The 20408-nt window shown below is 39.9% G+C and overlaps 1 protein-coding gene across 4 annotated transcripts in view; it reads left to right on the forward strand.

The window, feature by feature from the left end:
• SHISAL1 (shisa like 1) overlaps positions 1–20408 on the forward strand; it is a 280247-nt gene that overhangs the window by 91812 nt on the left and 168027 nt on the right. For 3 of the 4 annotated variants that reach the window (XM_039519539.1, XM_039519534.1, XM_039519540.1), the window contains exon 2: positions 17278–17340. The exons of the other annotated variant lie outside the window; for it this stretch is intronic. The gene's annotated coding sequence lies outside the window, so the exon portion shown is untranslated. The remainder of the gene's footprint in view (positions 1–17277; positions 17341–20408) is intronic. 4 annotated transcript variants of the gene reach the window in all.

Genomic DNA, 20408 nt, shown 5'->3' on the forward strand with positions numbered 1-20408 from the left:
AGCAGTGCTCTAATGTTGTTGTCCCTTTCCCCGCCCCCCAGGCCACCGATCGGGGTGGGTGGCGGAGGGGGCAAAAGGGGCAGCTGCCCCAGGGCTGGCAATTTAAAAGGGCCCGGGGCTCCTGGCCACCAGTGGTGCTACAGCAGCAACGGCCGGAGCCCCGGGCCCTTTAAATCGCTGCCAGAGCACTGGGTGGCGTGGGCCAGGCAGAGTGGATGGGCTGGCTGAGGGAGGCTGACCCCCAGCCCCTCCACTTCTGCCCGAGGCCCCACCCTTTCTGCCCGAGGCCCCATATCGGTAAGTGCTTAATGTTACTTTCACCCCTGTCTGTACAATACCTGTCACCATGGGGCCCAAATCCCCAATTGTGTCCCCTAGACCTCACTGTAAAAATAATGAGTAATTGTCACTTTAAGTGCCCAGATACCATGTGATGTGCACAGGATAATAATGAGAGCTAGTTCTTATTTTTCCATCAGAGTTTTTTCAACTGAAAAAGTGTTTTTGGAAGTGTCAGTAGAGGAGGTTTCAGAACACATTGATAAATTAAACAGTAATAAGTCACCAGAACCAGATGGGATTCACCCAACAGTTCCAGAGGAACTCAAATATGAAATTGAAGAACTGCTAACTGTGGTATTTAACCTATCACTTAAATCTGCCTCTGTACCAAATGACTGGAGGATAGCTAATGTGATGCCAATTTTTTTTAATAAAAGGCTTCAGTGTGATCCCAGCAATTACAGGCTGGTAAGCCTGACTTCAGTTACCAGATAAATTGGTTGAAACTATAGTAAAGAACAGAATTATCAGACACACAGATGAACATGATTTACTTGGGGGAAGAGTGAATATAACTTTTGTTGAGGGAAATCATGCCTCACCAATCTGTTAGAATTCTTTGAACATGTCAGCAAGTATGTGGACAAGGGTGATCCGGTAGATATATTATACTTGGACTTTGATAGTCTTTGACAAGGTTCATCACCAAGGGCTCTTAAGCAAAGTAAGTAGTCATGGGATGAGAGAGAAGGTCCTCTCAGGGATCAGTAACTGGTTAAAAGACAGGAAACAAAGGATAGGAATAAGTGGTCAGTTTTCAGAATGGAGAGAGGTAAATAGTGGTGTCCCCCAGGGTTTGTACTGGGAACATTGCTGTACAACATATTCATAAATCGGGAAAAGGGGGAAAACAAAGGTGGCAAAATTTGCAATGATACAATATGAAGTCCATAACAGACTGTGAAGAGTTGCAAAAGGATCTCACAAAACTGGATGACTGGCAACAAAATAGCAGATGAAATTCAGTGCTGATGAATGCAAAGTAATACATATTGGAAAACATAATTCCAACTGTACATACAAAAGGATGGGGTCTAAATTAGCTGTTACCATGCAAAAAAGAGACCTTAGCGTCCTTGTGGATAGTTCTCTGAAAACATCTGCTCAATATGCAGTGGCAGTCAATAAAGCTAATAATGTTAGGAACTATTCTGAAAGGAATAATAGATAGTCAATATATATCATAATGCCACTATATAAATCCATTGTATGCCCACATCTGGAATATGGCATGGAGTTCTGGTCTTCCCATCTCAAAAAAGATATATTAGAAATGGAAAAGGTACAGAGAAGTGCAACAAAAATGATTAAGGGTATGGAACAGTTCCCATATGAGGAGAGATTTAAAAAGACTGGGACCGTTCAGCATGGAAAAGGGACGACTAAGTGGGGATATGATAGAGGTCTATAAAATCATGAACGGTGTGGAGAATGTGAATAAGGAAGTGTTATTTACCCTTTCCGTTAACACGAGCCAGAGGTTACCCAATGAAATGAATGGGCAGCAGGTTTTAAACAAACAAAAGGAAGTACTTCACACAATGCACAGTCAGCCTATGGAATTCATTGCCAGGAGATGTGAAGGCCAAAAGTATAACTGGGTTCAAAAAAGCATTGCATAATTTCATGGAGAATAAGTCCATCAATTACTATTAGCAAAGATGGTCAGGGATGCAACCTCATGTTCTGGCTGTCCATAAGCCTCTGACTGCCGGATTCTGGGTCCGTATGACAGGGGATGGATCACTTGATAATTGCGTTGTTCTGTGTATTCATTTTGAAGTACCTCGCATTGGCCACTGTCACAGGAGATGGCCATTCTCATGTTATTATGAGCAAACAAATTTCTGTGGAAAATGTCCATTCTCAACAACAACAAAAACCTTTGGATTTTTGTTATATAACCAAAAACACAATAACCACAATTTTCCACCATTTTGGGGGGAGGGAGTTACAGCTTTTCAACTTAAAGCAAAAAAAAAGAAAAAAGAAAAAAAAAGAAAAATGTTGGGGAGGGGATTTTTTTCTTTTCTGTTTTATGAAAAAATAATTATGCAGGGGAACATCCCAACTGTGTCTGACAACCAACACAGAGCAGAGAAGAATTCATAGTGGGTCTGAATCTGTTCCTCCCCACCCCAAAGAGATTGTTTGAAAACCCCTCAGCTGGTCCCAGATTGCTCATCTCCACTAACGGCATCATTCATCAGTTGTCTTTATTCTGAAAATCTGAAAGTCAGAAAGTTGCTGATGTTCCCTAAAAATACTTCATTTAAAATGTAAAGTATCTAATTCTGTATTTGAAATTACTCAAATGTAGCCACGTTTCATTAGAAGATGACGAATGCTTTAGAACTACATAATGAAAGCTGACAGATGACTAGGATTTATTCACAATTTCTACTCTGCACGCTTAGTGTTAGCACATCTGCAATGTGTTATGTATAAAACCCCAAGCAAATTGTTTCTAAAATATTACAAGGCAACAACACACAATAAAGTAGCAGTTTAAAATATGAGGGAAACATCTGGTTTTAATGTCTAATGCAGCATGTTTTAGGTACTGCTATTATAACTGTTTACTTGACCCTTTTTTAGTCTGGTCATCGTTTATTGTTAAAAGTTCTTAACAAGATGCGTACGGTATTGCGTGATTTTTATCTACCCACTGTTTGTGTAAATAGCATCTACAGTAATAAACTAAATGCACTCTCTAAAAGCATTATAAATGTCTATTTACTGGGGGCAAACATTATGATTAAGTAACTCCTAGACCCATATTAACCCAGACCATTTTTTACAAAATTCTCATTGGTATCAATGGGAACTTTTTGCAAAGACGAAGAGTAAGCAACCATCATTTCAGTGCATTATGCCAGTATATTATCCAGGTCACAAATAATGTACTGGAATAATACACTGAAATGGTGGTCAGGTCTTTGCAAATATTTCCCATCAATGTCAGTGAGAATTTTGCATATGTCTGGGTGCTTAAACAATTATCTTAAGGGAAGCACTAAACAATGCAGCTGACAACAAACTGTAAATTCATATGTGAGTGACGATATAGGGGTTTTGTTTAAATAATTTTAAATGGTCTTGTCAGCAGTTAACAAAAGAACTTGGCCCTGATTCAGGAAATCATCTCTGTTCAGAAAGGGCATTTAAACATGTGCATAACTTTAAATGTATCCATAAGTCTCAGTGAATTCAATATGCTTAAAATTAAGCATGCACATAAATGCTTTTCTTAATATGGGAAGTTATTATTTATAATTACTAAAGAATCTGTTTTATTTTGAAGTGGTGGGCCTGATTCTGACTTATAAATCCCTTTATACCACTATGACAATGTAAAGGGACCCTGAAAGCCAGCTGAAGTCCCCTTTACACTATGAAAGGACCGTATTGCATTACATTCTGTTGGTGGAAGAGTATTGTGTCTTGTGAACTTTGGGTCAAATCCTGAGAGGTGCACAACACCTGCAACTACCTTGGGAAGATTAGTTTTTTGGCAGTGGTGGCATAGCTGTGTTGGTCCCAGGATATGAGAGAGACACAGTAGGTGCCATAATATCTTTTATTAGACACACTTGTGTTGGTGGAAGGGACAAGTTTTGATCTTCACAGAGCTCTTTCAGATCACTAGAATTAGTAACTTTTAGGATCTGGCCTTTTGTAAGAATGGATGCCACTGGATTCCAGGATCGGGGCAGAAGTATTGAAAGAGGATCTTTACTTGCTGAGGATAGAGCTGCGCCTAATAAAATGTCAAGGGAGTGTGTGACTAGAGAAGACTGGGCCTATAATACTGACCTACATCATGGAAAAACTAATGTTGGAGGAGGGAAATTGATTGGAAGGCAATACCTATGGGTCCAGATTGCACTGGGGATTTCTGCTGCAGGAGAGTAATGTTTGTGAACAGACTGTTTTTTCCAAAGAACATAGGTGATGTTTGTACCCAAAGGGGCTCTAGAGATAACAGCTCCGGTTGGGGTGAATAGCTGGGAATCAGAGAGAGAGGTTTTTTCTGGCTTGCAATAGATAATTACATTTTGTCTTCCAAGTTTTTCTCTCTACATGTCTACACTAATTTACTTGGTCACAAGGCCCCCACTTCAGTACAGCATTTAAGCATGTGTGTAACTGGAAGCTGATTAAAGTCAAGTACATGTTTAAGTGATAAGCTAAGGAGGATGGACTTAAGCAGGTGCTTAATGTTACATATGTATTTATATGCTTAATTGGATTGGGCCTAATGGGGCTACTAAGTGGTGACTTCTGGTGAGAGAAGCTTTCCCATCTTAGCCAAAATGCTATGCACAGAATCTAAACAGTGTCATTAAGCTACAGGATTGACATAAAACATAGGATGAACCCAGCTGTAGTTCAACACCAGGCTAGACCACTGAATCCTTTATTCTATGTGCAAGTTATACTGCCCCTATTCTCGGTAGATTCTAGGGCAACACAACCTCATGCAGTGCCTACCTGTCTTTTGCAAGTGTCCCATGTTAAAGTACTTTGTTGTCCAAGCCTTGATAGCTGACAGGATCATAGCACAAACAGCATGTCTGTAGGCTGTATAAAAATTCCCTCACGTCTGGAACTGTGACAATGATGACTTTGACTTTGATTTGTACCGGAGAAGAATAATACAGGGCAGATATGAACTATGAGACTCTAGACACTAGATGTGAAGAAAGAGGCTCTGAGTAAGTACTGATAAGAAACTGAATAGAAGTTTTCAGAGCAATGACACTGCGCGAGTGGAAAAACTCCATTGTTCCTTTCTCACGGACAAATATCACAGAGAGGAATCTCTGTCCCTGCATGAGAGGTTACATTATTACTTTGCACTGCAAAGGTCCAGCTAAAGTCATGTGCCCTGAGAGAATGATTTTGATAAGTTTGTAGGAACTAAACTTGTTTAACTTAAACAAAAAATGTGGGGATGTAACTCACTATAAATATCTGAAAGAGGAAAAAATATGGGAGGAAGAAATGTATTCATGCTAAAGCCCACCAATAAAATACATAATGAAAGGCTAAGGAAAGATGGACCTATGGTTAGGGCACTCAACTGGGACTATGGGATCTGGGTTCAATTCCTGGCTCAGCAACAGACTTCCTGTGTGATCTTGGGCAAGTCATCTAATCTCTTGGTATTTCAGTCCTCCACCCTTAACAAGTGGATAATGCTTCATTTCTTCCCCACTGACTGGTCTATACAGGTTATAAGCTATTGGGGGACAGGAACTGCCTCATCCTATGTATTTTGCACAATGCCCACCCAATGGGGCCCTGAACTCTCTGCTGGAGCCTCTTGGCATTACTGTAATGATGATGAAGTAGTTGAAGTATAATCTTGCTCCCTAGTGTACGTTGTAATATGGTTTCCTTCCATAAACTTATATGATCTTTCCTTGATTAATGTTCAATAACTGGGTCAGAATTGTCCCATTGAGCAAATGCTTCCACTATCTAAGTTTACATCAAAATAGAAGCCCCATATCAGCCAAATGTAACCCTTTCTATGGTTAGCTTTTTATTAGTTGCTTTAACATTTCAAGAGTGACAGGGCAGTACATCCGTTTCCATAACATTCTACTACGGGATTCTGCACTTCATTTCAATAATTCACTTTCCTGTGTATTGCTGAATTAAGTAAAGGAAAAAGTGACCCTTATCTCTGTACTTCATTAGCAAATGGACTGAGATATGTTTGTTTTTTAGCTGCTACAGTACTTTACAAACACCACATATCTGTTGCTGCAGGCCAGAAACAACAGAGTTGCCTCATCAGAAAACAACTAACCTTCGCAACCTGGCTGATCTATGTAGTGATTAGTAAATATAGGGCCAGATCTTCATCTGGTGTAAATCAGGTTGGCCTCAATATGAGCTTGAGGTCAGGCAAGATGAGATAAAAGCAAAATAATGTTTATGGTTATACTGTATCTGAACAAAATTAAATATCATCCCTGGCTGACCTTCTCAAAACCCGTTGTCTTGAAGAGTTGCCATGCTTACGTCATGCAAAGGAAGTAATTTAAAGTACAAAATAATGCAATGAGCAAAAGAACCATATCAAGATCCTTCCTGAGTCTGTTAAAAATTGTTTGGGGCAATGGGAAAAGGAGGAAGATTGTAATAAAGAGAGAAGAGAAAAATGAAACCATGGATGAGTCGTAAGAGATGACATTGCGAATGTTAATATGGAGCTAATAGGGGTGTTTGTGAGGGGGGGTCCCATCTGGGTCATTTGATTACATTCTCTTTAGCTGCAACACGGTCACGGTATGGTAGAAATAAAACTACTTAACTGTCTAAACTTATTCCCCCGCCCCACCCTGCCCTGTAATGCAATCTCATTCATTCTGATCATTTAAAAAAATGGCTGAATGGATTGTTATAAAAAGGATCAAATAATTTCATTTCCTGCCAGAGACATTTCAACCCAAAAGATGGTGACTCAATCCTGAGCTTTTTGCTACATATACACCTTCCAGTCTGTGGTGAGTTGGGCACCAAGCTATCCCCTGGCATAATTCTGAGCAACCAGAGGAGTGTTCTAAGTTATGTCTAATGCAACATACCATTCCAACAGCCAGGAATCATTGGGACTTGAGATGCCCAGGCCACACCTGGAACATCAGGTCTAGGAGATGGGCTAAGAGAGAAATGGCACAGGAGTTGCAATGGTGTCCTTATGCCACCCTGGGATTCCCCAATATTATGGGTTTTCTCTGCTGGCTAGTTAAATTGATGCTGTGGTTGCTTTGCGCTGCTGGAGTGATGTACTGCAGCCATACTTGCACTGAGGCTCTGGCATGATATCATAAAGACAGTTATAGCTGACTGAAAATATCCACCATCTCAGCTATAGAGGCAAATGTCTTCACTTAGATATGCACCTTCAACATAATTTCGATCACTATTTCTTATCCAGAGGGGAAGAATCTTTTTATATGATGAACCCTAAAGAGAAAATTGAAGAGGGTGGGAAAAAATAAAGCTAAGCCAACATTCTATCTTTTTTTCTTCAAGTAATCAAATACCTTTGTCTACATTTGAGGTATTGGGACCTTTAGACAGGTTGCTGCATGGTGGTGGGAGGGGACATGATGCCGTCTCCAAAATCTGGTGACCACTAGCAAGATAAAAGGAGGAAAGGGAAACTTTGTGTTCTCTTCTACAGATGCAGCTTTGCTTCTGCCGCATCCATGTTGTGTCTTCTCCCTCCCTTTTCGCAGCTTGTACAATACTCTGATCCAAGGAAGTGATGCTTAAGGTATGAAAAGCCATCTACCCTTGATCCCAAGGCCTCTGCTATTCACAGTGCTTGGCCAGCCCCTCACCATGCTTTAGCACCACCTCTGTTGGCAAAGCACAGCATGAGAAGGAGGAAGAGAAGTCAAAGGAGGAAGTATTCTCCATCTCTCTGACCCTGCAACAAGTAGTAAGCTACCCCCTCAGCACTACACCCCACCTAGGAGAATCCACCTTTATCTATCTCTCTCTCTTGCACTCACATGCATCTGCACACTCCACAAGTTTGTTGTCTATTGTAACTGCAAAGGATTATGGGATTGGCTGGGTTTTGAGGGTCCCAGGGGGAGTAAGTTTGAGAACATCCTAGCTGAAGTATTGGATAAACAGACTGAGGATGCTGATGCAGAGCTCTTAAAATATGTGGCATAGAGTATCTGATACATTCTGATGATTGATGTCCATATTATTCATTTTTTACTGCCTATTTAGTCCTGTCTGTTTTATGTGACATGCTGCATTAATGCTGAAGTGCACAATAAATTAATGTTGACTCTTTAAATAGCTTCCATAATTGTAAATATTTGCCTAATAGAACCAAATCTCACCAGTCAAGATGTGCTGATTAAAATTGTATTCTCCAAAAAGGTGGTGTTCCTGATCTGATTTTTGCCCTCTAGATTTAGCATGTCCACTATGTATAACATTGAATGAACATGTATTTCATTCTCAGCAGCCTATATTCTTTCTTATGCTGTTAGTGTGGATGAAAAGGTCTTCTGACTTCTGAAATGCAGTTGCTTATCTCAGAGATACCTTACCATACAGCAAGAAGGGCACCTGTCCAATTATGTTTCTGAGGACTTGAATGCATTCCCTCTTTCCTGTTCCTGTGTCTGTTGTGAATGCTTCTAGTCACTTTAGAAAGGAATTAAGCTATTTTGGCATATTGTCTCCCCCACATATAGATTTTCTCTTTTGTAAACCTTTCTAGATGGGCATTCATGGAGGTTAGTTTCCACTGATAAAATAGTACTCATCCTTCTTCTTCAGCGGAGCAGATGGAAACCTAAATTATCTCTTAGCAGCCATAACAGTGTGGCCCTCCCCTTGCCACCACATGCACACTGACCAGTAAGATGCTGGCTGAAGGAAAATGGAGCTAGAGAAAACCAAGAAGTCTTGGAATTTCACAAGGCCCAGATCAGGTAAACTGCCAGCATGGCACTAATCTCTATAGCCAATTCTGTGCGTGCGCGCGCTCTCTCTCTCTCTCTCTCTCTCTCTCTCTCTATATATATATATATATATATCTATATCTATAGATATATATAGATATATAGATATAGAATCTCTTATTGCCAAAGGCTTGTGCAGAAGAATTCCATTCTTTATTAATGCACGGAATAATCTCCAGTACTATAGAAATCTAGACAGAGGGGGATCAAACTACAAAATTCCAGTGTCCACCAATACGTATTCAATATCTTACTTAATAATTAGTCTGGAGTCTTTTATACTGAAATGATCTGGATGTACTAGTCTTAAAATATCTAGGAAATGAATGGGACCATTTCTTTTGCAGCTAGTGATTTCTGCTATTTAAACAGAGCAGAATAGATTTATTAGGTTCATTATATAACAGAGTATGAAAAAACTAATCATACACTGTAGGTACAACATACTGGTGGTGAAGATGTTACATGAGACAATAGCAAAGTTAACTATAATAAAAGGTCTCAATGCGATGATGAAGTATAATAGGTTTTAAATATGTGATCACAAAGGAGGAACAAGAAGACCGTATAATTGTTACAAGCATGTTTGAACAGTAACATGAAGTTTGAGGTAGATTATGGTAGAAGGTAACATATTATTATTCATCAAGACAGCCTCATATTTTTGATTTATGGAATATAATTCAGAGTTTCTATTTTTATTTGTAGTCTTAAGTATGAATTTTTAATGTTGTGATATGTGCTGTATGCACAGTGCTGAATGATGAACAGCGCTCTACTATGGCAGAGCTGTTGCAACTACAGAAATCTGTTGCTAGGAAAATGTCATGGGTTTATTTTTAAGAACCCCCTCCCCCCCCATCTCCTCAAATCAGGAGAAAAGGTAAAAAATGAACATTTCTGTTGGAAGGGATTTCCTGAAAAATGTCATTGAGAGAATCCAAACAGAATTTGTTGGCTTGCTGCCAGCCTTCCTGGAAAACTCTTAAGCAGAAAGGGCCTTGATGAGCTTTGCAAGCAGGCACCCAGAGAGTCATTATTTTGATTATTTTCTACAGGAAAACTGAAACTTTTGTATCAAAGTTGAAATTTTCCGTGGAGAATTTTGATTTTTTGCAAGAAAGGCATTTTTCATTGGAAAATAATGTTGACAGAAAATTCCAGACCAGCTATCGTTTGTGACACCATCATTACAGTTGGGTTCTATTTGCTCTTAAAGCAGCTTTTGTATGAAAAACAGAGTTTTATTTGCCTCAAAATTTCAGCACAATTTCTGAGGAAAGCTTGAATTTTCAGACAATTTTCATGTAAATCTGCTAATTGATTTGAGTTATCGGTCTTCCAGCATCGGCTTTCCTACAAAGGTGGGAGTGATTCCATCCCCTCACCTCAGAATGTGCAGAGAAGATGGGAGAGGAAGTCTGAGCTGTTTGTGGTGGTCGTGAACTAGAGCAGTGGTGTGAAGACGTTGGGCCAGGGAAAAATGTTCGGGGGGGGGGGGAAGTGGCAAAGCTAGGCAGCTTGGGCCAGCCCCGGTGGCAGGGATGAGGGAGGCAGTGCCACCTCCATCCCCCTGACTCTCACCTCAGCAGGCCACTCAGCCTGTGGGTCAGTGTGCTGTGCCGATTTCTGCTCCTGGCAAAGGCAGCCTGCTGCTGAGCAGGGCCGGCTCCAGACCCCAGCGTGCCAAGCGCGCGCTTGGGGCAGCGTCCCGCGGGAGGGCAGCAGGCGGCTCCGGTGGACCTCCCACAGACGTGCCTGCGGAGGGTCCACTGGTCCCACGGCTCCGGTGGAGCATCCGCAGGCACGTCTGCAGGAGGTCCACTGGAGCCGCGGGACCGGCAACCACCAGAGCGCCCCCCGCGGCGTGCCACCCTGCTTGGGGCAGCGCAAATCCTAGAGCCGCCCCTGCTGCTGAGGAAGCTTTAGCTGTGCAATAATGGAGTGGGGGAGGGGACAAACAGATTCTGTTAATGGTAAGGGTGGGAGTTGCGACTGGAAAAATTTGTGAACCACTGAACTAGAGGACAGGAGTGATTAAGGGCTGGCATCCCTATATAGCAGAGTTGGGTATTGTGTGTGACGTGGTGGTTCTGTTGATGAGACATGGGTCTGTACTGCTAGATGTCATAACGTTTCATTCATTTGCTTCTGTGGTTTTGTGAGACATGTTCTGTATAGAGCATTCTTAGTTGACACATAGTGTATTGGTTATGTATATTAATATCCACATAATAGTGCAGGCCATGGCATGCAAACTTCTCTGCCCTTTCCCCCAATTTTCCTTACTCCTGACCAGGAAAAAATGGTATGCAATGGTGAATGGAGACTAGCTTTGAGCATCCTAGTGCTTCTTCTATGACTGCCAACAAGGATGCTAGCTAGTGCTATTTGGTGGTGATAGTGATTGTGAGACATAGACTATAGCCTTACCTGCCACTATAAATTAATCAAACAGAAAATAGCAAGCAGCTTGGACCACTTTTGATCAAGCATCTGGGCTGTATTAGTAACTACAGATTTAGGCACCAATTCTACAGTGAGGTCTGCGTAGTTGCATGGATGGACCCACAGATATCTCATTGGAGGATCAGGGCCTCTATGTGTAATAAAATATGAATTTAGGAGAACACGAATTGTGAAAAATCTACTCGTCCATCTACATTTTCTGGTCTTCCAGATTGTGTGCTTTCATTATCTTTTCTCAAGTAAAGAACATCTAATTGAACCTACAGCATAAGTGCATGGGAAAACTGACTTGTCTCTGGTTTAAAAAAAAAAATCAATTTAGTCGTAATAAAGTCCATCTTCTCTCTTACTTAATCTGAAAATCCAAGGGAACACAGCAGACACACAAGAAAGGAGTCTCATTCGTTGCTATAATGATGCAACGTGCTCTGCATGGATTTTTCAGAAGATTCAGTACACCCTATGTATCACTAGTCTTGTTCTTGGTTAGCAGAAGTATTGACGTAACATAACTAATCACACACTCATTCACACTTTAACCGCTTTTCATGCAACATCTGTGTTTCAGGACACAATAATTAAGATTCAAATACAGAAGGAAGGAAACAATCACCAAATATATCCTGAATGGGATAATGATTAAAAGCAGTGCGGTCACTGAATTATCAAAGACCATATTCAAAAAGAAATGTTTTACTTACATGCATACACTCACAAAAATACATTATGATCCTATTTAGCACTTAGAATTTTACTACAGTGTTGTTGTTTTTATGTTTTAAATTTACGCACCCAAGAATGAGAGTTTACTCCCAGTGTACTAATTTGGTAGCATGTTTATTTATTTAGATTTATATGCACAGGCCAAGATTTTAAAAAATAACTTGGGATTTTGAGTGCCAAACTTGAGACACCATTTTTCTAAGGTTGATCAGCACCTAGGACCTTTGAAAACCAGGTCTCTTCATGTTGTCTACAGTTTGGCACCCAAAATCACTACTTGTTTTTGAAAAATCTTGGCCACAGGCTAAGAAAGCAACTAGCTGTGTGCTCTAGGCTTGATATAACTTAAAACTGTGCATTTTAGTTATGTTGGAATAATAATTATAAAATTAAGCAGAATCATTCAATATAACTTGAAACCAGCAAATAAGGCAAATCAAAAGCTGAAATCACCCTCCCTTTTCAACAATTAACTGTATGTGTGTGCTCTCTCTTTCTCTCTCTCTCTAAGCAAACACAAGGTAATATTTTATAGCATAAGGCAGGGCAAGTATGTCATAGGAATTTATTCCTCAAATGACGCACAGGTTTCTCCCAAGCAAAGGTATACCATTGAAAGATGGTGAGACACTGATAGCTACACTCCATCAGCAACCTAACAAAGTGACAGACCAAGATACAGTTTTAATACCATAAACACAGCTGTCAGTGAAATCTGTTTTGGAGCCAAATGCCACAGCTGCAAGATAATTTTCCATAGCTTGGCATGAGGGTGCTAAACTATTATTTAAACGTGGGAAAGGGCTGGTCAGTGTTGGAGGTGAAACTAATTCTATAAATGCAAATATTTAGTATTGAACATGATAGATGTAGGATGTTAAATACCATCTAGCCTACTGTAGCATATTGCTTAGCATAGGAAACAATTTGTCCCCATCTACCTTGCAGCGAGCTGTGTCCCCCCCCATTAACTAGCTAAAATTCCTTTTACAGCTTCAGTACTTTTAATACAAATATAATTATTGCTTATTTCATTTTGGACAGACGGAATGGTAGCCAGGTTTATAGTATGAGATATATTCATTAATCCTCAAAAGAAAACTCAATTTTCACAATTCATAGAATATCAGGGTTGGAAAGGAGGTCATCTAGTCCAAACCCCTTCTCAAAGCAGGCCCAATCCCCAGAGAGATTTTTGCCCCCAATCAAGGATTGAACTTCTCAACCCTGGGTTTAGCAGGGCAATGCTCAAACCACTGAGCCAAATACAGTGCTAATTTATGAATAGTTATTTCAAGTGTTGAGGCTGATATATTAAGTTTTGCTTTCCTTGACTGGGTGAAGAGCTGGGAATAGCCCAAGCCATGATTTACTTCATGCTGAGAAAGACTTTTTGCAAAATGCTTTTGTCATGAATCATGTACCTTGCAGCATGATACATCACACAACATGACATGGTTTAACTAGTTTTTAAGTGAAACAACTGTGGGATTTAGGTTTTGTAAAATCCCTATGCATAGTTATCAGCTCATAAATAGGAACTTTGTAGTATGATTTATCATTAGATATATTTATTATTCCCGATTCAGGTGTTTTTAAGACTCCTGTCTAGGAAGAGTACACGTTCATCAACAAGCAGCTTCACTGTCTCTGACCAAATTGAAGAGCCCCAACTGTCCTTACTACTACTCCTGTTTTCTGATGATGGTTCATTTGATACCAGTAAAATGAGTAACATTTTTAGGGATCTGTTAAGCCAGCTTTTCCTCTTGGGTACTTCAGTGCACCAATGTAACTAAAAGGAGAATTTGGCCTATCTTCTCTCTGAACCTGATCCAAAGCTGATTGAAATTAATGGGACAATTCCCATTGACTCCAATGGACTTTGCATCAGTCATTCTATGTGTATGTTTAATGAATTCCATCAGCGTTCAATGCATCAAGAAAAAGACATGCCTCTCAAGCCTGCTGCAAGTCAAATATATTAAATTATTTATTCCACGCACTTCTTAATAGTATTCTCCTTAAGTTCATTCTCTTGTCCCAGTAGGTCTTTCCTTGCACAATGGACATTTTTTAGAGACATGTACTTATAAGGAGGCAGTGTTGCCTAGTGTATAGGGCATTGGACTGGGAATCAGAAGATCTGGCTTCAATTCCTGATTTTGTCACTGGCCTGCTGGGTGACCTTGGGCAAGTCACTTCTCACTGTTCCTCAGTTTCCCCATCTACAATGGGGATGATGATACTTACCACCTTTGTAAAGTGCTTTGAAATCTCCTGATGACAGATTTATTATTACAGCAAGTCTATGTCTTTATCTAACAATCAGTGTAACTCAGTTAACATTGTGCACTGCAAGTATAGTTTAAGGTCATCATGGATATTACTAATCAAATTCACTACGGTCAAACCCTTCTTTCACTCTTCCTCCCTCAGAATACTTCAAATTTTCAACCACAGTAGCTTTCTTTGAAGCCTACTTACAATAGACCACATAGCTAATATGTCAGTATACATCTAAAATATATTTTTTAATCATTCGCCATCTTTCAGCTTAGACCTTCATAGAGCCAGCTGGTGTGTCTTATATTGGTACTGGATTGTCTGTCTTAGACTGTAACCCTCAGGGGATAGCAAGAGACATGCCTGTCTCTGTATTTTGCAGGGTTGCACAAATCTTTGTTGCTCAATAAATAATAAATGGCCATCAGCAAGACTAATACTTAGAAGTTTGTTTTTGGCAGGTCAGCTTCTCATTTATGCCAGTCTGTATCAGTGAGCTGTAAAGAATCTAAGAAGAGGCGGGTAACCTACTGAAACTTTACCAAAACAAGATTAAGTGTTGTTTGATCATGAGCTAGAAAAAAGTGAAAAATACCAGGCATCTTAGTTCAGTATTTGCCCTGTGGTGCTAATCAGAACTAGAAGAAATAATTCCTGACCTGGTGTCAACAAGTGTCACAAATGGCTATATTTCATTGCCTAGATTATTAATAACCTCTCTTTCCACTAGGAACCAAAGTGTACATGAGAGGCACAGTGTCAGCAAAATAGGCTAGTTAATGAACCAGATAAATCAGCAATATCACTATAGCACAGTGGTAGCGTGCATTGCATTCTCTAGCTAGTGCAATGTAGTGGCTATTCTTTGCATGCTGTCTCATACTAATTCATTGTGATCATTGAAAGCATTAACTGTACTGTCACCAGATTACACGTATGCATGTTTTTATTCTTATAGCTCAGCAGAATGTGTGTTTCATCACCAGGGGATGCTTAAAGACAGGATGCTTGGAATCAGTGCGCAAGAGTGAGTGTGTCACCAGTGATGTAACAAAGCACATGCATTTCAACATGTAATTTATTTGAATGCAACCTTTTTCTGGTCATTGGCAGTGCACAGATTACAAAATTCTCAGATGTGTTCATTATATGGCATAATGGATACACTTTTTGTCAATGAATCATCCTAGTCTTCTGATCATGCATTCTGAATATATTAACTAGAGCTGGTCATAATATTTTAAATAAAATGTTCTCGTTGTATTTTTTTCATCCTTTTTAAAAAAACAAACAAACCAGAAATTTTAAAAAATCCCCAAATTTTCTATAATACCTGAAAATGATTTTTTTCCTGGTTTGGTTTTTAGTTTTTCTTTTATTTCCCCCTTTTTCAGAGACAAAAAAGGAGGAAATTGGGGGGTGGGTGAAAAAGAGGGAAACACACATTTTTAAAAAAACTTTTGGGGTGGAGGAAATATGTTTAATCAGTGATAAATTATTCCTTTTCAAAACTGGCGGAACAGAAATGATTTTGAAATGTTTTGTGAAAACTCTTTACTGTTTTTTCTACTAGTTTTACCCCTGACTCGGCTCATGCGCAGGGCATCTCTTGCATCCAGGCCAGTTGGCTCCATTCCACGATCCTCTCTTGGTTCCACTCACATCCTGTGACAAATGTCTCTGTTCCATTCCCTGAAAAGAGCTCATCATTGGGAGACATTCCACAGCCCCTCAACTGATTCCACTTACAGAGGAGGCTTGATATTTTAGATCTCCACCTCTCAATAAAAAACTACTTGTAGATCACCTTGTTCCCAGCACTCATTGCTGACTGCAGATCAGGAACAGTCGCAATATGAATCTAGTGCAAACTAGAATCTAGTTTCTATTTTAATTACAAATTTCATATTACCACAGATTTTACATTTGTGCAATATCATAGAATAAACCCAATTTTTTCCCCCTCTCATAAGGTCACATTTTCTAGGTCTTTAATCATTTTTGTTCCTCTTCTCTGAAATTTCTCCAATTTGTCCACATCTTTCCTGAAATGTGGCACCCAGAACTGAACACAGTACTCCAGTTGAGGCCTATTCAGCACAGAGTAGAGCGGAAGAATTACTTCTTGTGTCTTGCTTACAACACTCTGGCTAATCCCTCCCAGAATGATGTTTTCTTTTTTTTGCAACAATGTTACACTGTTGACTCTCATTTAGCTTGTGATCCACTATGACATTTTCTGCAGTACTCCTTCCTAGGCAGTCATTTCCCATTTTGTATGTGTGCAGCTAATTGGTCCTTCCTAAGTGGAGTATTTTGCATTTGTCCTTATTGAATGCCATCCTATTTACTTCAGACCATTTTTCCAGATCATTTTGAATTTTAATCGTATTGTCCAAGGTAGTTGCAACCTCTCCCAGCTTGGAATCGTCTGCAAACTTTATAAATGTATTTTCTTTGCCATTATCTAAATCATGGATGAAGATATTGAACAGAACCAGACTCAGAACTGATCCTTTCAGGACCCCACTTGAAATGCCCTTCCAGCTTGACTGTGAACCACTGATAACTACTCTCTGGGAATGGTTTTCCAAACAGTTATGTACCCACCTTATAGTAGCTCCATCTAGGTTGTATTTCCCTAGTTTGTTTATGAGAAGGTCATGCGAGACAGTATCAAAGGCCTTACTAAAGTCAAGATCTACCACATCTACTGCTTCCCAACCGCCCACAAGGCTTTTTACCCTGTCAAAGAAAGCTAATAGGTTGGTTGGACACAACTTGCTCTTGACAAATCCATGGTGATTGTTACTTACCTTATCTTCTAGGTGTTTGCAAATTGATTGTTTAATTATTTGCTCCTTTATCTTTCCAGGTACTGAAGTTAAGCGGACTGGTATGTAATTCCCTAGGTTGTCCTTATTTGCCTTTTTTTTTTAAATAGATCATTATCTTTGCCTTTTTCCACTCCTCTGGAATCACTCCTGTCTTCCATGACTTTTTGAAGGTAAGTATTAATGGTTCAGATATCTCTTCAATCAGCTACTTGGATATTCTAGGATGTATTTCATCAGGCCCTGGTGACTTGAGGACATCTAACTTGCCTAAGTAATTTTTAACTTGTTTATTCCCTATTTTAGCCTCTGATCTTACTTGACATTTTCACTGGCATTCACTACAGTAGATGGCCAATTGCTACTAACGTTTTTGGTGAAAACCAAAACCAAAAATGTCATTTAGCATTTCTGCCATTTCCACTTTTTCTGTTGTTCCCCCCGCTCATTGAGTAACTGACCTACCTGTCCTTGGTCTTCCTCTTGCTTCTAATATATTTCTAGAATGTTTTCTTTTGTTACCCTTTATGCCTCTCGCTAGTTTAATTTTGTTTTGTGCATTGCCCTTTCTAATTTTGTCCCTACATACTTGTGTTATTTGTTTATATTTATCCTTTGTCATTTGAACTAGTTTCCATTTTTTGTAGGATTCTTTTTTTTTGTTTGTTTCAGAGCATTGAAGATCTCCTGACTTAGCCAGGGTGGGTCACTTGCCATACTTCCTATCTTTCCTATGCAGTGGGATAGTTTGCTTTTGTGCCCTTAATAATGTCTCTCTGAAAAACTGCCAACTTTCTTGAGCTGTTTTTCCTTTTAGACTTGTTTCCCATGGGATCCTACCTACCAACTCCCTGAGTTTGCTAACGTCTGCTTTCTTGAAATCCTTTATCTTTATTATGCTGTTTTCCCTCCTACGATTCCTTAGAATCATGAACTCTACCATTTCATGATCACTTTCATCCAAGTTGCCTTCCACTTTCAAATTATCAACCAGTACCTCCCTGTTTGACAAAATCAAATCTAGGACAGCCTTTCCCCTAGTAGCTTTCTCCACCTTCTGAAATAATAAATTGTCTCCAGTGCATTCGAAGAACTTGTTAGATAATCTGTGCCCTGCTGTGTTATTTTCTGAACAGATATCTGGGTAGTTGAAGTTCCTCATCACCACCAAGTCCTGTGCTTTTGGATGATTTTGTTAGTTGTTTTTAAAAAGCTTCATCCATCTCTTCTTCCTGGTTAGGTGGTCTGTAGTAGACCCCTACTGTGACATCATCCGTGTTTTTTACCCCTTTATCCTTACCCAGAGACTTTCAACAACTCCTATTTCCAGCTCAACATCAGTCCAAGTGTATATATTTTAATATAAATGGCAACATCTCCTCCCTTTTTCCCTGCTTGTCCTTCCTGAGCAAGCTGTACCCTTCTATACCAATTTTCCAGTCATGCATATTATTCCACCAAATCTGTGACACCAACTGTCATAGTTGTGTTTTATTAACTATAATTTCAAGTTCTTCCTGCTTATTCCCCAAATGTCTCACATTAGTCTACAGACATCTAAGATACTGATTTGATTTCCCCTCTATGTTCTCTTGTCTTTCCCTTATCCCTGCTATAACAGCCCATGCTCCCCCCAGATGCCGACCCTTCTCTCAGGTCTCCATGTTTTTGACTTACCTGTGGGCTTTTGTCATTTGCCCCCATCAAACCTAGTTTAAAGCCCTCCTCACTAGGTTAGCCAGTTTGTATCCAAATATGCTCTTCCCCTTCCTCGATAGGTGGCCACCATCTCTGCTTAGCAGTCCTTCTTCCTGGAACATGGTCAAGGAAGCTGAAGCTCTCCTGGCAACACCATCCTCTGAGCCAGGCGTTCACCTCCAGGATGCATCTGTCTCTGCCTGGGCCCCTACCCTTGACCAAAAGGACTGAAAAGACCATCACCTGTGCCCCCAACTCCTTCACCCTTACTCCCAGAGTCCTGCAGTCACTTCTGGTCTGCTCAGGGTCATGCCTCACAGTATCATTAGTGCCCTGACATGGATGAGACGTATCGGGTAGCAGTTTTTACATGGTATTTACATCATTTCATAAGCCCAAACTCCTAGGATCATGTAGATTCTAGAAAATCATGAAAGGGAATTCCAGCACATTAGGAATCCTAAGTGTAAAATAAAGTGAAGAATGCCTTCCCTATGGGGAAAAGAGAAATGGATCAAAAAAGAAGAGAAAAGGAAATACAGTTAAGTTCTGCTCACCATTAGTTTGTTACTTTGTCATTCTTTCTTACAAAGTATTTTAGTGAAAAAGTTTTCCCAGATGAGGTATCTGTGATATGTTCGTGCTCGTTATTAGGTTTTATAAGTGTTTTCTTTTCCTGGTATATATATTTCTGCTTTGTATTTAACTGGTTGAATAGCTAGTATATAATAAAGGAAAGCAGATAGGCATGGTATATTCATCCTGATGATAGAGGCAAAATGTAAGATTTAAATTCTTGGGGCAGACCATCCAGTTTGCATCTATCGCAGTCCAGTGCAGCAGACTTGAAATTTTGTGGCAGTCTCAGGTCTATTTTTTTTTAAAAAGTGGATTTAAAAAAAAACATGACTTTCAAGCGATAGACTCAAGGAGCTCAATCTATTTGGCTTAACAAAGAAAAGATTAAGGGGTGACTTGATCACAGTCCTTGAGTACGTACATGGGGAACAAATACTTGATAATGGGATCTTTAATCTAGCTGACAAAGGTATAACAAGATCCAATGAGTGGAAGTTGAGCTAGACCAGCGGTTCTCAAACTGTGGGTTGGGACCCCATTTTAATGGAGTCAGCAGGACTGGCTTAGACTTGCTGGGGCCTGTGTGTACAGCCGAAGCCTGAGCCCCACTGTCCCATAGATTTTTAATGAGACTTCTCACATGCATCAAGTTAAGTTCATTTGCTGAATTGGGGCCATAGGCACATTTCATACAGTGTGCAAATACTTCAGACCCATGTCAATTGAACCTCTGTCATATATGTTTATTTCACAGCTATAGAGGATTGATCCTGCTACTACTGAAGTCAATGTTAAAACTTCCATTAATTTTGATGGTGCAGGATCAAGTCCTTAATAAATAGATGTAGTAGTAGTAATGGAGTGTGTATGGGCCTTTTGACAGGCGCGAGTGCTATTCCTATTACTGCAAGTTATCCACATACATCAAAAGGAAACTAAATCCATTTACCCTTGTAACCTGCCC

Source organism: Mauremys reevesii, linkage group 1, assembly GCF_016161935.1.
Source record: "Mauremys reevesii isolate NIE-2019 linkage group 1, ASM1616193v1, whole genome shotgun sequence".
Taxonomy (NCBI): Eukaryota; Metazoa; Chordata; order Testudines; family Geoemydidae; genus Mauremys; species Mauremys reevesii.